The 21433-nt window shown below is 40.2% G+C and overlaps 1 protein-coding gene across 3 annotated transcripts in view; it reads right to left on the bottom strand.

The window, feature by feature from the left end:
- PRKN (parkin RBR E3 ubiquitin protein ligase) overlaps window positions 1-21433 on the bottom strand; it is a 1230807-nt gene that overhangs the window by 1159472 nt on the left and 49902 nt on the right. The gene's annotated exons all lie outside the window — the stretch shown is intronic.

Here is a 21433-nt window from a genome sequence, read left to right on the forward strand (position 1 = left end):
AGGAATTGATGAATTCATCACTGTCTGGGGTATTTTGATCATAATCAATAACATAATTTTACCCTTAGATAGGATTTCAATTAAAGCATATTTTTCAAAGCAATTTTATTTAAATATAAAAATGGGGTTTAGTTTCATGAAGGATTAACCCACCGGATGCCAAAAGGAAATTATTCTGCCTCTGAAATTCTGTATTAGAAAAATAAATGAAAACAAATTCTCCTCTACTTCACATTTCCTGCAAGTACATTTCATAAAAAGTTATATTATTATATTTTCATCATGGAAAATGAAAAGCAATATACTTTCATAAAATAATAGAATCATAAAAGGTTTATCAGGCAAAAGTGACAACACACCCAGATACAATGCCACTGCTCAGATAACATGCATTTTATATGCAAAGAAAACACTTTGACTTAAAATTAATTCACCATATCATTACTAAATACCAAAAAATCTGTAAAAAAAATCCTATGAAATCCATGCGTGGTATAAAAATACAATGTATTTTATGAATACGACTAAACTGAACTGAACTGAACTGACTCTACTAACTCTTTTATTTTTCCCTGCTCTGTTAGAATGTCCAAAAACCGGCAACTACAAATCAGTACTTACCAAGAGCGTTGCCAATGACTGAACAACAAAGTGGATTAACTCCCATTTCCAAAGGCCCCTAAGCTGGACTGGTCTACAGAGGGGACTGCTGACCTCAAACTCACCTTAAAACAATGTTCAAACAGAGGAAACTACACCACAATAGGACAAGAAGACGACGACATCAGAAGCAGACAGCTTGCCCAAGATGCTGATCTGGTGTGTATGATCATTTATGTTTTCCTGAATCCTTGGTCCTATGCTTATCAATCAAATGCTTTCTATCAGGGACACGATTCTATGCTACTTTGAAACTCAATCCAATTGTTGGGTTGTGGCCAATTACCTGTATCTACTACTTCTGGGTTACCTCGGTGGATTGGGTAGGGCTTGGTGGATTGGATCTCTAGGGCTCTGATTGGATACCCTCTAGGAAATTTATTTAAATGAGTGTTCAGTCCTATGCTATTTATTCATGATATTACTAGATGGGATCCTGTCATCTGGCCATTAATAATACCTGCTCTGATGCTGGCCATAGATTTAAGCTTTCTCTTAGGGTCATTCAAACTCAAATGGAGTGACAAGCTAAGTCTCAATAAAAAAATTAGCCTCTCATCTATTAAAAGGAAAACTCCCACAATTATGGGGAGGATATACATAGTTAACACCAGGCTATGATCATTTAAGTTTAAAAACTCCTCTATGTTGGAAATACTTAAATCATACTAAAAATTATCAAGCTGGTAATTATGAGACAAGGCTGGGTGCTTTATGAACTATGCCTATTATTACACTTAGAGAGAGTGATTGGTATGGAACTCAGTGGATTTTTGGCACTAATTTATGGCCTTGACATCTACAGGGATGGATACCAAGGTGTAACCTGGGATTCCTATGAATTTAAGGTCATACACGTTAAAAAAATTAGAGGTAACCCTAACCAATCTACCACTGGTATGATCCCAATGGGTCAAAGATCTGTATTCTACTGGTATGACCATTTAGCAGCTGTGTGTGTGTGTGTGTGTGTGTGTGTGTGTGTGCTTTCATTGGGGTTGGAGGATGTAATTGGCCATATCGAAGCCTTAACAACTTTCATAAGCTTTAAATGATAGTAACCGAGCTGATGCTGAAGCTAAAACTCCAATAGTTTGGCCACCTGATGCGAAGAATGGACTCATTGGAAAAGACCCTGATGCTGGGAAAGACTGAAGGTAGGAGGAGAAGGGGACAACAGAGGATGAGATGGTTGGATGGTATCACTGACTCAATGGACCTGAGTTTGAGTAAGCTCTGGGAGTTGGTGATGGACAGGGAGGCCTGGCGTGCTGCAGTTCATGGGGTTGCAAAGAGTCGGACATGAGTGAAGGACTGAACTGAACTGAACTGAACAACAAAGGCCTTTGCCATCTGCGTCTCAGGAGACTGACCCTGTGCTGCTATAGCTGTGGACCTTCAATACCCCCTGAGGGAGTTCAGGGTGGAGGGAGGCACTCTGTACTCCAGGGAATCTGGTGGGACAGGTCTTTAGATAGTTGGATGTTTTAGGAACAGATTCTATGATCTCAATCCTTGCATCTCCTCATATCTAGAGAAGCATCCAGTCCCATCACTTCATCGCAAATAGATGGGGAAACAATGGAAACAGTGAGAGACTTTATTTTCCTGGGCTTCAAAATCACTGCAGATGGTAACTGCAGCCATAAAATTAAAAGACGCTTGCTCCTTGGAATTCATGATGGACTGGGAAGCCTGGCATGCTGCAGTCAATGAGGTTACAAAAATGGGGCTCACGACTGAGCAAGTGAACTGAATGGTTTTTCCAGTAGTCATATAAGGATGCGAGAGCTAGACCATAAAGAAGGCTAAGAGCTGAAGAATTGATGCTTTTGAACTGTGGTACCGGAGAAGACTCTTGAGAGTCCCTTGGACTGCAAGGAGATCCAACCAGTCAATCCCAAAGGAAATCAGTCCTGAATGTCCATTGGAAGGACTGATGCTGAAGCTGAAGCTCTAATAGTTTGGCCACCTGAGGCAAAGAACTGACTCACTGGAAAAGACTCTGATGCTGGGAAAGATTGAAGGCAGGAGGAGAAGGGGATGACAGAGGATGAGATGGTTGGATGGTATCACCGACTCAATGGACAGGAGTTTGAGCAAGCTCTGGGAGTTGGTGATGGACAGGTAAGCCTGGAATGCTGCAGTCTATGGGGCCTCAAAGAGTCAGACAGGACTGAGCAATTGAACTGAACAAAGAAAAGCAATAAATCCCTTCAAGGTCCTCATGACTAACAAGAAACCTTTTATAAAACGAGTGCCTAATGGTACTGAACTCCAGCTTCACCGAAACCTAACATAGTGGCCTTGCCCACTCTGCTTTGGAGCCATCTCTCAGAGCTATCTGAGATGCTGCCTCCCAGGCTGCAGTCCTCATTGTTCCTCAAATGAAACTTACCCCACAACTCCCAAGTTGTGCATCTTTTTTTTAGTCGACAGTTATGACAACCAACAAAGCGACTCAGAGTGGCCTTCCTTCCTTCACTGGACTCCACAGGAACTGGAGCTTTGGTATCAGCAGCGGCCCCTTGCGCCCATCCGCCTCCTCATCGAGTGCAGACGAATTTGGGTAAGTCTCTCCTGGTTCTCAAATCTCCCGTATTGGTTGAGATTCTGAGTTTTATTTGGTGGTGGAGCAGGTTACCTGTCCCCTCCCAGTAGGAAAGATACTGGGGGGAGAGAGGGCGGGTGAAACATCCGAGGCATACCCGCTCATGAGTCTAAACACTGAGTGGAACTTGGTTGAAAGATACCGAGAAATTCTCACCCAGTCAAAAGATATTGGGTGGGGGGGTTGGCTGAAAGATGCCTGGGGAATTACCCACCCAGTGGAAAGGTATTGGGTTGGGGGGCTGGATTAGGAAAAAAATTGAGGAATAGCCGGGGCTTGGCTGAAATACACCATGGTTGCTCCGTTGTAGGGAACTGAACGGTCTTGACTGGGTGGTTAAGAGGCTGATCTGACACTTTTCCTCAACTTGACTGCCATTATAGAATTTGCCTGGAGAAGGAAATGGCAACCCACTCCAGTATTCTTGCCTGGAGAATCCCAGGGACGGTGGAGCCTGATGGGCTGCCGTCTATGGGGTTGCACACGACAGAGTTGGACACGACTGAAGCAACTTAGCAGCAGCATAGAATTTGCCAGGGTTAAAAATGAGGAGAATCTATGACAGCTTTGCTCCGAAGAAAAGGGACAAGATTCCTCCCAGCTAGTTTAGGTTTGTTCAGGTGACTGAGAAATTTACGGGAATGATGGAGGTCTAGTCCTCATACTGTGCAGTGGTCCCATAGGGAAACCCACTCATTAATTGAAATACTTGCTCATCCAGGGGTTGCACGTAAGGACTGGCCATTCAGTGACCTGAGCAGCCACGGTGGTCTTAGATTTTCCGAGGCAGAATCCGAGACACGTTTAAGATGAGCTGAAACGACTCTGGGGTGACTCCTGGAGGAGTTAAGCTCACAAGCAGCACATGGGCCCGCTACACAAGTTCACTGGTGATTTTTATTTCTGACAAATTCAGCTTAAAATGGGAAACAGAATCTCTCACAAACAGAAACAAAGTGGTGTCAGAAAGCCACCCTCTGACTAACACTCCAGCTGGATTCATGCAATACGTATGGAGCTCGTACTTGCAAGTACCTAGTTAATTGGAGAAATTATACTAAAAGAGATCTCAACCTAAAATGGCCAAATTGGGGTTCTTTTGATATTCCAAGGTTGATATTTTTGCACGCACAATGAGAAAAGGCTGGCAGTGCTTACTTTGATTGGTATCTAGAAGGTTCTAAAAGAGGAAACAATACTTTCTTTGCAGGAAACCAAGAAATAACTTGAAACTATCAGAACTAGAAAAGGCTGCTAACATCGACTCTGCCAGGTCGCAGGTCTAGTGGGACTGGGAAGTCATGTTTGGCATTTATGCCACTTGGCTTTTGATTTCTGGGCATCTCTTTGCCTTTTGTTTCATTTGGAATGTGACTCCCAGCTGGTAAGTTCTGGTTTGGTTTGGTTTTGTTGATTTGGTTTGAGTGTCCAGACATCTAGTACAAATTGTTGGAGCTAATATGGGAATTGCTTACTCTAAGGTTCCACACCCTACCTGGGAACCCCTTGGAAAAAAAATGTTTTTAGATGATTGGTCAGTCTATAGCTATGATCCAATGATAAGAAAAATGGCCTAAAAATATTAGATCTTCATTGACACAGGATAGGAAAATGGACTGAAGTTCCCTTATGTCCAGGACTCCCTCCTGTAATCAATAGCCTGGGGCTGATCAAACTAAGACTCCTACTTCCCCAGAGGGACAATCCCTGCTGGGGCTAATCTGCCCTTGATATCAGGGCCAAGTTGAGCACTATCTGGCCTAAATTTTGGCTATAAACCTATGACCATAGAAAAATACAATTTTTGACAATATGGTCAAAATATTCTTTAGACTCCAGAGAAATCTTGACAAAAAAAAAAAAATCTCATTAAGAATTCCTGCCCTGAGGAAATAACTCCTTCTGTACCTTTAGACCAGAGCTCTCCGGATCACTTATCTAGATCATCTCTAAATCCTGAAACAAAAAATAAAAAAAAAATCTTATTCCAACCACTGGTTGGAATTTTGAGTTTTGTACTGTGATATCTGATTCATAACTAAGCTTGGAAAACAAAGCTATAGGAGCTCTTGTTCTATTTGGAGATATGTATGTCTCAGTGTGTGTCTTTGTTTTTTGGATAATATTGCTGATTGCTGAGGTCAGTTTGTAAATCATTGGCAAAATGAAAAGACAAGTTACTGAATGGAAGAAAATATCTGCAAATGATATGACTGGTAAGAGGTTAATATCCAACGTCAACAAATAGGTCATACAACTCAATATCAAAGAAACCAAACAACCCAATTAAACCATTGACAGAAGAACAGAATAGACATTTTTCCAAAGAGGAAATGCAGATGGCCAAGAACAGAAGCAGAAGACATTAAGAAGAGATGGCAAGAATACACAGAAGAACTGTACAAAAAGGATCTTCACGACCCAGATAATCACGATGGTGTGATCACTCACCTAGGGCCAGACATCCTGGAATGTGAAGTCAAGTGGGCCTTAGAAAGCATCACTACGAACGAAGCTAGTGGAGGTGATGGAATTCCGGTAGAGCTATTTCAAATCCTGAAAGATGATGCTGCAAAAGTGCTACACTCAATATGCCAGCAAATTTGGAAAACTCAGCAGTGGCCATAGGACTGGAAAAGGTCAGTTTTCATTCCAGTCCCAAAGAAAGGAAATGCCAAAGAATGCTCAAACTACCGCACAATTGCACTCATCTCACAAGCTAGTAAAGTAATGCTCAAAATTCTCCAAGCCAGGCTTCAGCAATACGTGAACCGTGAACTTCCAGATGTTCAAGCTGGTTTTAGAAAAGGCAGAGGAACCAGAGATCAAATTGCCAACATCCACTGGATCATGGAAAAAGCAAAAGAGTTCCAGAAAAACATCTATTTCTGCTTTCTTGACTATGCCAAAGCCTTTGACTGTGACCGAGGATGAGATGGCTGGATGGCATCAGTGACTCGATGGACACGAGTCTGAGTGAAGTCCGGGAGTTGGTGATGGACAGGGAGGCCTGGTGTGCTGCAATTCATGGGGTCGCAAAGAGTCAGACACGACTGAGGGACTGAACTGAACTGAAGAGGCACGTGAAAAGATGCTCAACTTTGCTAATCATGGAGGAAAAGCAAATCAAAACCACAGTAAAATATCACCTCACACCTATCATCAAAAACAAAAACAAATGTTGGTGAGGAAGTAGAGATAAGGCAATCCTCATACAGCATTGTTGAGAATGTAAACTGGTGCATCCACTGTGGAAAACCGTATGGGAGTTTCTCAAAAATCTAAAAATAAAACTATAAATGACCCAGCAATCCTACTTCTGGTTATATAGCTGAAAAAATAAAAACATGAATTCAAACGATACAAGCACCTATGTGTTCATAGCCCAATGTTTATAGCAGCATTATTTGTAATTGCCAAGGTATGGAAATTACCTAAGTGTCCACTAACATATGAATGGACAGGGAAGTTGTGACATATATCTACATGTATGTAGGTACAGATATATATATATATATATACACACAAACATACATACACACATATATATATATATACACACAAACATACACACATACAGTGGAATACCACTTAGCCATAAAAATGACTGAAAATTTTGCCATTTGTTCACTGATCTTAATGTGGTCAGCTTCAAACTATGTACAGCCCCAAATTAAGAAATGCATATCTTTCTATTGTATCCAATTGGTGTTCCAGGATTTGGTTCTCACCTGTTGACTTTCAAACTGAAAAAGAGATGAAATTAGGACTCTAAGAATTCTGAGTGCTGAACAACAACATTCAACTAAGAAAAGAGAATTGTTAGCACTGACCAGTCCTGATTTAAGTTTCTTATAATATTGAGTCAGAAACTCAAAGAACAAGTTTCTAATGAAACATTTGTGGAAAATCTAATGCCTAAACACAGCAGCCAGCTGAACAGAATAAAACAGGTGGAAACAAGAATAAACACAACTAAGTAATACTGGGGAAAACATATCAGTGCAGCGGCGTGGCGCTCCCACAGACAGAGGTGCAGCGGCGTGGCGCTCCCACAGACAGAGGTGCAGCGGCGTGGCGCTCCCACAGACAGAGGTGCAGCGGCGTGGCGCTCCCACAGACAGAGGTGCAGAAGCATGGCACCCACAGACAGAGGATACTTTGGGTTGATTAGGGAACCAGCAGTGACATGATATGGGCACAGAGGAGAAGCTGAACACAGAAACTTCTTTACTAGAAACAAAGGGATCCTAAGTTCTTCCCTGGACACTTGATGTTTCCTGTGTCCTAGAGGCCTATATGCAGGAAATTCAGGTTGTTAGGTATGGCTGAAATAACAATTTATTCATATCTGTGTATTGGATATGTTCTCTATTCTCATGCATTTTTTAAAGGCAGAATCAGAGGCTTAGAAAAACAATTAGTTAAATGTGAAGCAGAAAAGATTCAGATGTACACTTGCTGAGTTTTTCTGTTCCAAAGCCTGGGGCTGGGGAACAGGGTGGTAGAGGAGTAACCTAGCCCAGAGAGGAGAGACTGGAGGGACCAGAGGCCTCGCTGATGAAAGGACGGTGAAGACCCTGCATCGGGAGAACTCGACCTCAGAGTGATGCAGTATCCAGCTGTTCCCAAATGCGCCTTCATCCCTACAACTAACACCTGTGAGCAACCCAGGAGCCAAGGGGTCTATATTTCTTATTAGCTAATTCTTAGCAAACAGCCTTTCCTGTGTCAGAAGAGTTCCAAACATTTCACATGTATTTATTCTTTTAACAGTCACGACAGCCCGGTGTGTGCATGTTCAGTTGCCAAGTCTGACTCTTTGCAACCCCCTGGCCTGTCGCCCGCCAGGCTCCTCTCTCCATGGGATTCTCCACGCAAGAATACTGGAGTGGGTTGCCATCCCCTTTCCCAGGGGATCTTCCCAACCCAGGGATTGAACCCAGGCCTCCTGCATTGCAGGCGGATTCTTAACCATCTGAGCCACCAGCGAAGCCAAGGACTACTGTAACAGCATATACATTTTAACACTTGAAGAAATATCTTGGGTTTTCCACTGATTCCAGGAAAATAATAAAATCTTCAAAGTACCTATAATTCTTTGGAAAACAGATGTGAACCACATCACATTATCTGAAAAAAAAAAAAAAAGACACTGATACATACATAAATGATGTTGCCATTCCTTCTAGGAAGCAAGTTATAGCACCCAAATTTCCACACAGACCTTAAGAGATTACTCATAGTAGGGCGAAATGTTCTGGAAGCTGAGGGAAGCAGAGGAAATAAGAATATAACCAAATGCAGCTGGTGAATGGTGAATTAAGGCTGTTCACATGGAGCAGCATTCTATAATGTTTTTATGTCACAAATAAATTTGGGATTAATTATTTTCAAAAAGTAAAATCTTTGTACAAACTCCATTGCAAAATTATGTCAGGTTTTAAAAACAGAAAACTCATTTTTAAGCTAGTCAGTAACTATGTTAAAAGCATTACATCAGGGAAGTAATACAGAGGTTTCTTGGTACTACGAGGTATCTGGTACCTATAATCTGCACATTAAAATTTAACAAGTAAGCACTTATATAATGAGGCCAACCAGATTCAACTAATCCTCATTTCTATAATAAACAAGCATTTGAATTTACAGGTGGAACATTAAAATGAGGTTACAAAGTATTCAGAATTATGAATTTCAACCTATATTAATAAGAGTGAGCACATCAGGTTACTGCTAAACTCCATCTAATTACTTACAAATTAATCAAGGACAATAAAGGGAATTAGCATCTGAAAGACACTCATGATAATACCACTAAGAACTGTCAAGCCTCAATTATCCATGCTAATTAAGAAAGCTGGCTAATCCTAAACAGTGGATAATATAACAGTTCCTTTTAATGGCACAGATTATATTTTGTGTATGACAGATCTACCTGAACATTTTGCTTTTCTTTGTTCAGAATGAAAAATACGTTTTCCTTCTTGGTAGATCATGATGCAAGTCAGCTAGGATTTTTTTCAGTTTAAAATGGATAAATTACAAAGTATATAATCTATACCTATAGTAGATAAAATCAAAGTGCTGTTTAGAATCTTTTAGCTAAGCTTTCAAAATTACATTTAATAAATGCAAGTTAAGGTACATGAATTGTGATAAAAATGAAAAAGGTTAACTTTTTCTGAGACACTGAAAGTGTCTCAAATTTAAGCCATATAAAGTGCCTTGTGAGTTACTCTTATTTCATTTTACAGATAAAATTATAGAATGTCCAAGAAGTTATATACAGAGTTACATGTGGTAAATGAATAGGTATCCTATTCTGTGGGGCTTCCCTAGTGGCTCGGACAGTAAAGAATCTGCCTGAAATGCAGGCAGGTTTGATCCCTGGGTTGGGAAGATCCCCTGCAGAAGGAAAAGGCAACTTGCTCCAGTATTCTTGCCTGAAGAATTCCATGGACAGAGAAGCCTGATGGAATACAGTCCATAGGGTCACAAGGAGCTGGACATGACCGAGCAACTAACACACACACCAACAGTCTGTCTGAGCTACCAGCAAAGCCCCATAGCAACAATACTAATTGCCAAGTATAGAGCCATCAAAGGGATGAAGAGCCAAGGCTGAGGTCCACCAGGCAACAAGATCCTGCAGAGCCTGAGCACTGAGGCAAACGGTGTAATGGGGAGTCCAGGTACAGGTTCAAGCTGTAGCACCCCGAGACCTCAAGGCCTGCACCCAGTAAAACGGAGGCACTGGTTCCTGTGATCAAGGCTGAAAGGTAGGAATAACCACCAACCTGAAGCCTATCCTAAATTATCAACATTTCTTTAAGCTCCTTAAACCCTGCCAAAGTTGGTTGACTTGCAGAAAAATACTGATGGTCACAATTGACAGCTTAGGGTGACTCAAGGCTGCAGAATGAGAAATATACAATAGGCCCTTGAAACCTGAAGCCAGAATACAACAGAGCCTTTCAGCTGCCTTTCTCCAACTCCAACACTTGCTTTCCAAGCAGTCACTTCATTCTAGGAGGGCAGGCTGATGGTGATGATGATGTTAACAATGTACTTTCACCTACACCACTGACTTCCTTTTCATTTTAAGATAGACGTTAATACATATCGGCATCTCATAACCTGATACACTAAGGCCTGAAGAGGTTAAACAATTTTACTTAATTCATACGAGCAGCTGGAAGAAATGAGTTTTGCACTCAAGTCTCTAAACCACTAAAACCGATGCTTTTTTTGTTTTCCTGCTATCCCATCCTCTCCACAGCCAAGGGCACCCTACATTATCTTAGAAGTTTGAAATTTCTACTTGTGAAACTAAAAAATGTGTATTATCAAGTAAACATATTTTTTACATGTGTTCACATCTGAATATATTAGTAGTAACAAATTGTCAGGAAACATAAAATGATTATATAGTAACAAGACAGTCAAAAACATTAACAGTTGTATCTTCTTGAATTACAAATCCCTCCATTTAAAAATATTATGCTTCAAACAGGACTCTATTTAGGGGTCTGAATAGTAAGCTAAAATTTAGAATTAAGAAATTCTAAGGTGAGGTGAAGTCGCTCAGTCGTGTCTGACTCTTTGCGACCCGGTGGACTGTAACCTACTAGGCTTCTCCGTCCATGGGGTTCTCCAGGCAAGAATACTGGAGTGGATTGCCATTTCCTTCTCCAGGGGATCTTCCCGACCCAGGGATCAAATCCGGGTCTCCCGCATTGGAGGCAGATGCTTTAACCGCTTATTATAATATCACCTCCTCTTTCCCAATCTATGCCATTATAAGCCTTAAATTTAGTTCTTTTCTGTACACCAGGGAATTTCTGGATGCCAATAATTCTCACTTTCCAAGGTGAGGTACTTGGGAAGGTACTTGAAAACATGAGTCACCCTAGATTCCTCTATTTTTTAAGGTTTTTTTTTTTCCTTAATTTATTTATCTTTATGGCTGTGTGTGTGGCCTTTGTCTAGCTATGAAAAGCAAGGGGCTGCTCTCCAGTCGCAGTGTGCAGGCTTCTCACTGAGGCGGCTTCTCTTGTGAAGTACCAGTTCCAGAGCGCAGGCTCAGCAGTTGTGGGGCAGGGGCGTAGCTGCACCGGGCATGTGGAATCTGCCCAATCCAGGGATTAAACCCATGTCCCCTGCACTGGCAGGCAGATTCTTATCCACTGCACACCCGGGAAGTCCCATCCCAGAGTCTTAAATTAGGAGTGAGCTATTGATTTAAGAAAAATAACTTGACTGGTAAATGGTATGAGCTAATCGGCCACTGTTCCTTTGGTATCTGTGCCTGAGGTGGCACCATAAAGAAGGATCCTATCTTCCTGGAGTATAAATGAATTTATCTGGATTTTAACCCAGGTTTTTCTGAATCGATGACTCCTCTTAGAGTATATTTAGGAACTTTCCTCTTCATACACAAGGGACAGATACATTTTATCAAGTTGTTGATTAAAGAAACTCAACTGAGATAGAATAAAATTATCATTTTTTAATATAAATTTAAAGCAAGTATGTATGTGTAAAACTTAAGGTCAGAATGTTGATTTTCTATCAGATTTCGATTATTAACAATAATATTTGACACACAACTTAGAGTCCATTCATTCAGTATTGGTTCTTAGAAAAACAGGCGGCCTTTCCAAGATGATATTCAAACATGCATGAGTGCTAAGTAGCTTCAGTCATGCCCAACTCTGCGACCCTATGGACTGTAGCCCATCAGACTCCTCTGTCCATGGGACTCTCCAGGCAAGAAGACTGGAGTGGGTTGCCATTTCCTCCTTCAGGGGATCTTCTCAACCCAGGGATTGAACCAGTGTCTCTCACCCTCCTGCATTGTTAGGCAGGTTCTTTATCACTAGTCCACCTGAGAAGCCCATCCAAAGATGGGATTGCAGTTTATTTAGGATGCTTCTATCACAAGTGATTAAAGACAAACACATTTCAAGGAGTGATAAAACTTATGAGGGTAGAGGATGGGTCATTGGTGTGGATATGCTTAGAATGTCTTCATTATCTTTCAAATTCAAAAAAAGTGTGCACTTTAACACTGTACCTGGATGAAAAAATAAAAAATCAGTAAGGGAAGCAAATATATCCCTTAAGAAGCACTTTTCCCTTATAAAAGTTAAAAGAAAATAAGACAAGAACCAAATTTTCTTCCTTTGTGCTGCCAAATATTGGCACAACCTGAAACTGTCCTTGGGAAAGTGGTTAATATACTAACAGAATTAAATCTCACTTCCAAGTCCAGGTTATCACATTTATGCAAGTGTACACACAGAACTCTATTTATCAATTTCAGACTGCTTGTGAAAAGTGCTGAATTCGATTCTTTTGGGGGGACAGAAAACATTTATAATAGCACCAGCCCCACAGCCACATCATCCTGTAACTGGCGCTAAGACTGAAAAAAAAATCTTTATGACAATAACAAGAAAATGAATTTTCATTTTCAAAGGCAGTCTGTATGATCACTGGCTGTCCTGCCACCCAGCTCTTCTGAAGGCATTCAGACCCTTCACTGCAATGTCTCAAAAATCAATAGCAATTTATTCTCTCTTTGGACCCCAAGCAACAAAAGTAAATAATACTGTCACCTCTAGTCTGCCTGCAGAACATGGTCACAAAACAGCCTTGCCACTAAAATACAACCTTACGCGGCTCTTTATCTCTGCCGGCACCGCTGACTGTATTGGCTTTCACAGAGGACAAACACTTCAGTAGAACCACACAAAGAAGGCAAGCTCCTATACCTTGCCCAGACTGAATGATGAGGCCTGAATTAAGAAGAAATTCTGACATTGACCTAAGCTTCCTGTTTCAATGTTGTGAGTTTTATGAAAGAAAAAGAATTTTTTTCCAAGATTATTAAAGTTAAGAGGGAAAGTATGAGATGAAATGTAACATATTTATAATATTTTTTCCTATGGAATTTAATAAAATCAGCAGTCTTTCTGAAGCAACTAGCTGAACTGTAATACTGTGCATCTAAAACCTACATGTGATCAATATTTACATGACTGATAGAAATATTAGTCTATGAGCAAACTAAGAATTAAAAATGAAAGTTCCGTCTTGATTATGTTCTACAGAGTAAGTGCTAGCATCATCAGGAAGGACACCACATCCACGCTGGAATATATAAGACAAACAGTATTTCAAAGCAATAGAAGGAGTCTTATGAAAAATCTAGTATAATCCAATCCTTTTGCAGATAAAGGAAATCAGGCCCCATATCTAACACTAGAAAGATAGTTAATAGAAGAAGCAGGACTCAAATACATTTCTGACATCCTTTTCATTGTGTTCTTGTTCTTATTGTTCTTTCACTAGGTTGTGAATTTAACTCAGATAACTATTATCTCTACTACTGTGGGCAAGAATCCCTTAGAATAAATGGAGTAGCCATCATGGTCAACAAAACAGTCTGAAATGCAGTTCTTGGATGCAATCTCAAAACCGACAGAATGATCTCTGTTCATTTCCAAGGCAAACCATTCAGTATCATGGTAATCCAAGTCTATGCCCTGACAAGTAATGCTGAAAAAGCTGAAGTTGAATGGTTCTATGAAAACCTACAAGACCTTCTAGAATTAACACCCAAATAAGATGTTCTTTTCATTAAGGGGACTGGAATGCAAAAGTAGAAAGTCAAGAAACACCTGGGGTAACAGCAAATTTGGCCTTGCAGTACAGAATAAGCAGGACAAAGGCTAATAGAGTTTTGCCAAGAGAATGCACTGGTCATAGCAAACACCCTCTTTCAACAACACATGTAGAGAAGACTCTACACGTGGACATCACCAGCTGGTCAACATCAAAATCAAACTGATTATATTCTTTGCAGCCAAAAGTGGAGAAGCTCTATGCAATCAGCAAAAACATGACCAGGAGCTGACTGTGGCTCAGATAATGAACTCCTTATTACCAAATTCAGACTTAAATTGAAAAAAGTGGGGAAAACCATTACACCATTCAAGTATGACCTAAACCAAATCCCTTATGATTATACACTGGAAGTGAGAAATAGATTTAAGGGACTAGATCTGATAGAGTGCCTGATGAACTATGGACGGAGGTTTGTGACACTGTACAGGAGACAGGGATCAAGACCATCCCCATGGAAAAGAAATGTAAAAAAGCAAAATGGCTGTCTGGGGAGGCCTTACAAATAGCTGTGAAAAGAAAAGAAACCAAAGGCAAAGGAGAAAAGGAAAGATATACCTATTTGAATGCAGAGTTCCAAAGAACAGCAAGGAGAGATAAGAAAGCCTTCCTCAGTGATCAGTGCAAAGAAATAGAGGAAATCAATAGAATGGGAAAAACTAGAGACCTCGTCAAGAAAATTAGAGATACCAAGGGAACATTTCATGCAAAGATGGGCTCAATAAAAGACAGAAATGGTAGGGACCTAACAGAAGCAGAAGATATTAAGAAGAGGTGGCAAGAATACACAGAACTGTACAAAAGAGATCTTCACGACCCAGATAACTACGATGGTGTGATCACTCACCTAAAACAAGACATCCTGGAATGTGAAGTCAAGTGGGCTTTAGGAAGCATCACTACTAACAAAGCTCATGGAAATGATGGAATTCCAGTTGAGCTCTTTCAAATCCTAAAAGATAAGGCTGTGAAAGTGCTGCACTCAATATGCCAGCAAATTTGGAAAACTCAGCAGTGGCCACAGGACTGGAAAAGGTCAGTTTTCATTCCAATCCTAAAGAAAGGCAATGCCAAAGAATGCTCAAACTATCGCACAATTGCACTCATCTCACATGCTAGTAAAGTAATGCTCAAAATTCTCCAAGCCAGGCTTCAACAATATATGAACCATGAACTTCCAGATGTTCAAGCTGGATTTAGAGAAGCAGAGGAACCAGAGATCAAATTGCCAACATCTGCTGGATCATGGAAAAGCAAGAGTTCCAGAAAAACATCTATTTCTGCTTTCTTGACTATGCCAAAGCCTTTGACTGTGTGGATCACTTTGTGGATCACCGCAAACTGTGGAAAATTCTGAAAGAGATGGGAATACCACCTGACCTGCTTCTTGAGAAATCTGTATCCAGGTCAGGAAGCAACAGTTAGAACTGGACATGGAACCATAGACTGGTTCCAAATAGGAAAAAGAATACATCAAGGCTGTATATTGTCACCCTGCTTATTTATCTTATATGCAGAAAACATCATGAGAAACGCTGGGCTGAATGAAGCACAAGCTGGAATCAAGGTTGCCGGGAGAAATTTGAATAACCTCAGATATGCAGATGACACCACCCTTATGGAAGACAGGGAAGAGGAACTAAAAAAGCCTCTTGATGAAAGTGAAAGAGGAGAGTGAAAAAGTTGGCTTAAAGCTCAACATTCAGAAAACAAAGATCATGGCATCCAGTCCCATCACTTCATGGCAAATAGATGGGGAAACAGTGGAAACAGTGGCTGACTTTATTTTTGGGGGCTCCAAAATCACTGCAGATGGTGATTGCAGCCATGAAATTAAAAGACGCTTACTCCTTACAAGGAAAGTTATGACCAACCTAGACAGCGTATTAAAAAGCAGAGACATTACTTTGCCAACAAAGGTCTGTCTAGTCAAGGCTATGGTTTTTCCAATAGTCATGTATGGATGTGAGAGTTGGACTATAAAGAAATCTGCACGCCGAAGAATTGATGCTTTTGAACTGTGGTGTTGGAGAAGACTCTTGAGAGTCCCTTGGACTGCCAGAAGATCCAACCAGTCCATCCTAAAGGAGATCAGTCCTGAATATTCATTGGAAGGATTAATGTTGAATCTGAAACTCCAATACTTTGGCCACTTGATGCGAAGAGCTGGCTCATTTGTAAAGACCCTGATGCTGGGAAAGACTGAAGGCGGGAGAAGCGGAAGACAGAAGATGAGATGGTTAGATGGCATCACCAACTCAATGGACATGAGTTTGCATCAACTCCAGGAGTCACTCACTGATGGACAGGGAGGCCTGGCATACTGCAGTCCATGGGGTTGTAAAGAGTCGGACGTGACTGAGTGACTGAACTGAACTAAACTAGGTTATGTCTGATCTTTGTGACTTTATGGACTGTAGCCTGGCTCCTCTGTCCATGGAATTCTCTAGGGAAGAATACTAGGGTGGGTTGCCATTTCCTTCCTCAGAGGATCTTTCAGATCCAGGGATTGAACCTACTTTGTAGGTGGATTTTTTTACCACTGACCTATTTGAGAAGTCCCTTTCATTATAATGCTTATTGATGAAAAATTATTCATAGGAATACTAAAAAAGAGATAGTCTTTCTGATGAGAATCTATAGTAAACCAGCATCCTCTCAGGATTATAAATTATTCCTTAAGGGAAAAACCAAGCCCTTTGGAAACTTTCTGCAGTAATTAAATTTTTTAAATCATAGAAGAATTTATGAAGCATATTAGAAATATTTATTGAACTTTTGCAGTGTATTGATTCAGAAAATATATATACACTTAAAAACTATACACAAGCTTAAAAACTATAAAAAAAGAAAATAATCAAATGTCAACTTATATGGTGGCCACGTGGGGGCAGGAGGGGGGAAGAGTTAGGTGAGCGAGAGGGAGCCTGCGCATCCAGGCAGACCCTGCAGGTGGAGGGTATGAACACCGACAGTTCAGGGTTCTGCGTGAGAGCAGGGACTGGTCTAGCAGTGGGTACCTGTGATGTGAAGTGGAAAAGCAGAGTAAGGCCAGATGCTGGAAGCCCCGAAAATCTAGCAGAAAGATTCATTTGATGTGGCAGACACTCCAAACAATACAGAAATAAGTATTTTATATTGGAAAAAGTATGGCAGTTGTATTTTGTCTCACTCTTAGCTTTCAAAAAAAATCCAAACAATTTTTAAAGGTTGTCTACTTGTCAGAAAAATATAACTTAAGATACAATTTTCTAAACCAAAATATCATTTATTTGAGATTTAATTTAAATAACCAAAAACACACCTTTATGAAGAAAATGATCTAAAACTATAAAATTGGCTTTCTGGTCAAATTAATACCATTAAACCAAAGTAAGGGGGAAAACTCTGAATCTCTCATTTTAATTTTGTGACATTAACCACTTGGCAAAGAAAAGTTAAAAATAAGACCGGAAGTTTTGATAAAGCAGGTTTAAATTTCATAGCTTATTAAAGAAGATATATCAAATTGATATATCCTACTATCTAAGAAAATATGAAGTATCTTAGGTTATTCATCAAAGTTGATTCAACATTAAATTTTAAAAGAAATCTCTTTTTTAGGTTTTTTTTTCAAGTTTTAGGTTTAGAAACTTTGTAGAAAAATCAACATCCTTTTTTATTTTATGCTTTCATTGAAGAAAGTTTAGGGGAAAAATATATATATATATAAAACACAGAAATACAAATAATCACATGACAGCCTCCACCAGCGACATCTACTGTGGCATTTGGCACTGGCCTTTTTCTGATTTTAAAACAATCAACAGTGGAGATCTAAATATTTTACCTGTAATTTAGCAATGCGTACAACTGCCTTGAAATTACTGCATCAAAGTAACACAGTAACTCCACTTACTAGAATTTATCTTAAAAAAAAAATTTGTAGATGTGGACAACGGCCTTGCTACAGGAATGTTCAATACAATAGTGTTGAAAAGAGTGAAAAATTTGAAATAATCTGATCCATTAAGAGCAAGACATTCAATAAGTAATTTATAAAAGTATATGTATATATTTTGTCATCCTTTTTCTTTTTATACTTATTGAATACAGTCAGTGTGCATCTTTTATTTTTCCTATGGTCCTAGTTTTTGAAGAAATGTTCTCAGAATGCTCACACGTTAACTTGTACACACTAAGCGGCGTGACTGCACTAGTAGCTAAGTAGGACACTACAGGAACTCCCCAGAACAGGACTCTCCCCGTGACCTCTGCCTGCCTTTTCTCTGTAGAAAACCTTCAAAGAATAAATTTAATCAGAGAAGTGAGAAAACACAGAAAGAAAGGAAAACAGTCAAGCAAGAAAAAATTATAATATCAATAATTTAGCCACCTCCTCAGGGGCTATAGATAATATTCTGAGCCATGTCCTATGAGCTGTTTTGCAGATACTGAAACCCCCAGCAAGTGGGAGAACTTTACTATATGTTGACCCATAAGCACTAGCCCACAGACCCTTTGGAACCAGAAGGTTGATGATGGTGACTGCCAATTACTTCACCACCAACCAATCAGAAGAACATGAGCTGATCACATACCCCACAACCCCTCTCCTTCACCCTCTCTTTAGAAACCTTCGCCTGAAAACTGCTCAGAGACTTCAAATCTTTTCAGCATTAGCTGCCCTGGACTCCTTGCTTGGTGCCTGCATCTTCCTTCACCTCAACCCGGTGTTAGTATACTGGCTTTACTGCATGCAGGCAAGTGGATTCAAGTTTGGTCCCATAACACACTGAGCCCAGCATTAAGTCCTTTTGAGGCAAAATCATGCATATCTCACGTGCCCCTGTACCTTTAGTATCCAGAGAAATGCTTGCCTCAGAGGAGACGGTCAATACAAATTTAACTGAGTGAAATGAGTTAACTATTTATAAGTTATAATCACATACTTTAAAACAAAACAAAAACAGAAGAGGCTTATAATAAAGAATGATAAAATATAGATTAAAAAATAAATGTAAATAAAAGTAAGTGGGTGGGGAGGGGGGGGAGTAGACTTGCAAACCATACAGAGCAAGGAGGAAAACCACAGAGTCAGAAACGAGCTCATGCCAAGAATCAATTATGTTTGCACTGCATTTCAGGAAACCGTATGCTGTAGGCGAGACAACAGAAGACAGAAGTTTAAAGTTAAAACTCTTAGAGTTAAGCCAGCAGAATTCAAATCCTGACTTCACCAGGTATCAGGATCATCAGGAAATCAATACCTCACTCTTTCTGAGGCTCCTTTCCCTACCTGTAGAATAAAGATTTTATGATAGCATTGCAGGAGGGCTGTAAGATTAACATGAGCTAATCCACGCTTGGTGCTGATGGTTCAGTGTTAGAACTCAAGAAGAGCTCAGCGTCGTCAAATTCCATTATACCTATCTATTGATATATGCAAAAGATACCCCTCAGTTCTTCCAGGCTGCATTTATTTCACAAAGTTCAATATTTATCAAGACCTATGTTAAAAATACTGAAGCCCTCAAGTCAATGCTTTCAAAAACCTCATGGAAATAGAAAAACAGAACCATTAACATATACTAGTCAGGCATAGTCAATAAAGCAGAAATAGATGTTTTTCTGGAACTCTCTCTCTTGCTTTTTCCATGATCCAGCGGATGTTGGCAATTTGATCTCTGGTTCCTCTGCCTTTTCTAAAACCAGTTTGAACATCAGGAAGTTCATGGTTCAAGTATTGCTGAAGCCTGGCTTGGAGAATTTTGAGCATTGCTTTACTAGCATGTGAGATGAGTGCAATTGTGCGGTAGTTTGAACATTCTTTGGCATTGCCTTTCTTTGGAATTGGAATGAAAACTGACCTTTTCCAGTCCTGTGGCCACTGCTGAGTTTTCCAAATTTGCTGGCATATTGAGTGCAGCACTTTGACAGCATCATCTTTCAGGATTTGAAATAGCTCAACTGGAATTCCATCACCTCCACTAGCAGGCTTGCCATTTGGGGTTCATTAGGTAAGGAGCAAAGGAGAGTCATCTTGGGCCAATAATGACATCAATATCTTACAGTCTATGATTATTTTAGAAAAGAATATTGGGTTTAGAATGGGAACAGAGACCAGAGGCCAAAGCACTGATAAAGAAACCACCACAGCAAAGTCAGAGAACAAAGCAACACAGGCTGGAACAAAACAAGACAGTGGTTCTGGGAGGAAGGAGACAGACACATGAGAAAGCATGGAGGCCCAACCGAAAGAGCTGGCAGACAGACCAGAGGGCTTCACAGTGTTGGCGCTGTTTTGCTAGAGCAGTGATAAAATTAAGATAGTAACACAGAGGGAGGGCAGTGTGGAGTGGCAGAAAAAGAAGAATTTACTCATTTTAAAACTTGAGGTTTTATTTACTTATTTTTATTTTTTGGCCATGGCGGGTCTTCATTGCTGTGCGTGGGCTTTCTCTAGTTGTGGCAAACAGGGACTACCGTTAGTTGCGGTGCAAGGGCTTCCCACTGCAGCTGCTTCTCCTGTTGTGGAGCACAGGGTCTAGCATGTGTGAGCTCCATTAGCTGCAGCTCACAGGCTTCGGAGCACTGACTCAGTAGTTGAGGTGCATGGGCTTCCCATTGCAGCCGCTTCTCCTGTTGTGGAGCACGGGGTCTAGCATTTGTGAGCTCCATTAGCTGCAGCTCACGGGCTTCGGAGCACTGACTCAGTAGTTGAGGTGCATGAGCTTAGGTGCTCCACAACATGTGGGATCTTCCAGGACCAGGAATTGAACCAGTGTCCCTTGCATTTCAAGGCAGATTGTTAACCACTGGACCACCAGGGAAGCCCAAGAATTTGTTTTTAAATACAGAGAACTGATATATCTCTGCAACACAAAGTAGTGATGAAAAGAAGAATAGAAATACGGCACCTGTAGGTCAGACTGTGGATTTGGAAGCATTCCACACAGAGCTGGTCATCAAATTAATAGGGCTGGGTGAAATCACACACAGAGAGCATTGAAAGTTAGAAGGAAACCCCAGGAATGCCACTTATACTATCAACAAAGAGTATAAAATGCCTAAAATAATAACTAGGCAAAACCTATGAGAAGCAAACTACAAGCTATAGTAAGAGATAAATGTAAACACCTTCATCATAGACACAAGAGATTATGTGTCAGGATGAGAGAAATAATTTGGTTAAAGTCATTCATTCTCTAATTAATTTGTAATTACAATTCTAGCAAAAAACTGCAATATAATTTTGGGAAACGTAATAATATTATCCTAAAGTCATCTGGAATAAGCATCTGAGAGTGGCTATTTTTAAAAGAGGAATAATGAAAGGAGAACCTAACACATATTAAAGTATTATAAAAGCACAATAATACAGTAGCAACTCATGTACAAAAAGATTACTGTATTAGAAACCACAGAAATAGACGCCTGTACAAGTAATTATGGAAATTATAAAAACCTTGACTTTCAAATCAGCAGAGA

This window comes from Ovis aries, chromosome 8 (assembly GCF_016772045.2).
Source record: "Ovis aries strain OAR_USU_Benz2616 breed Rambouillet chromosome 8, ARS-UI_Ramb_v3.0, whole genome shotgun sequence".
Classification (NCBI taxonomy): domain Eukaryota; kingdom Metazoa; phylum Chordata; class Mammalia; order Artiodactyla; family Bovidae; genus Ovis; species Ovis aries.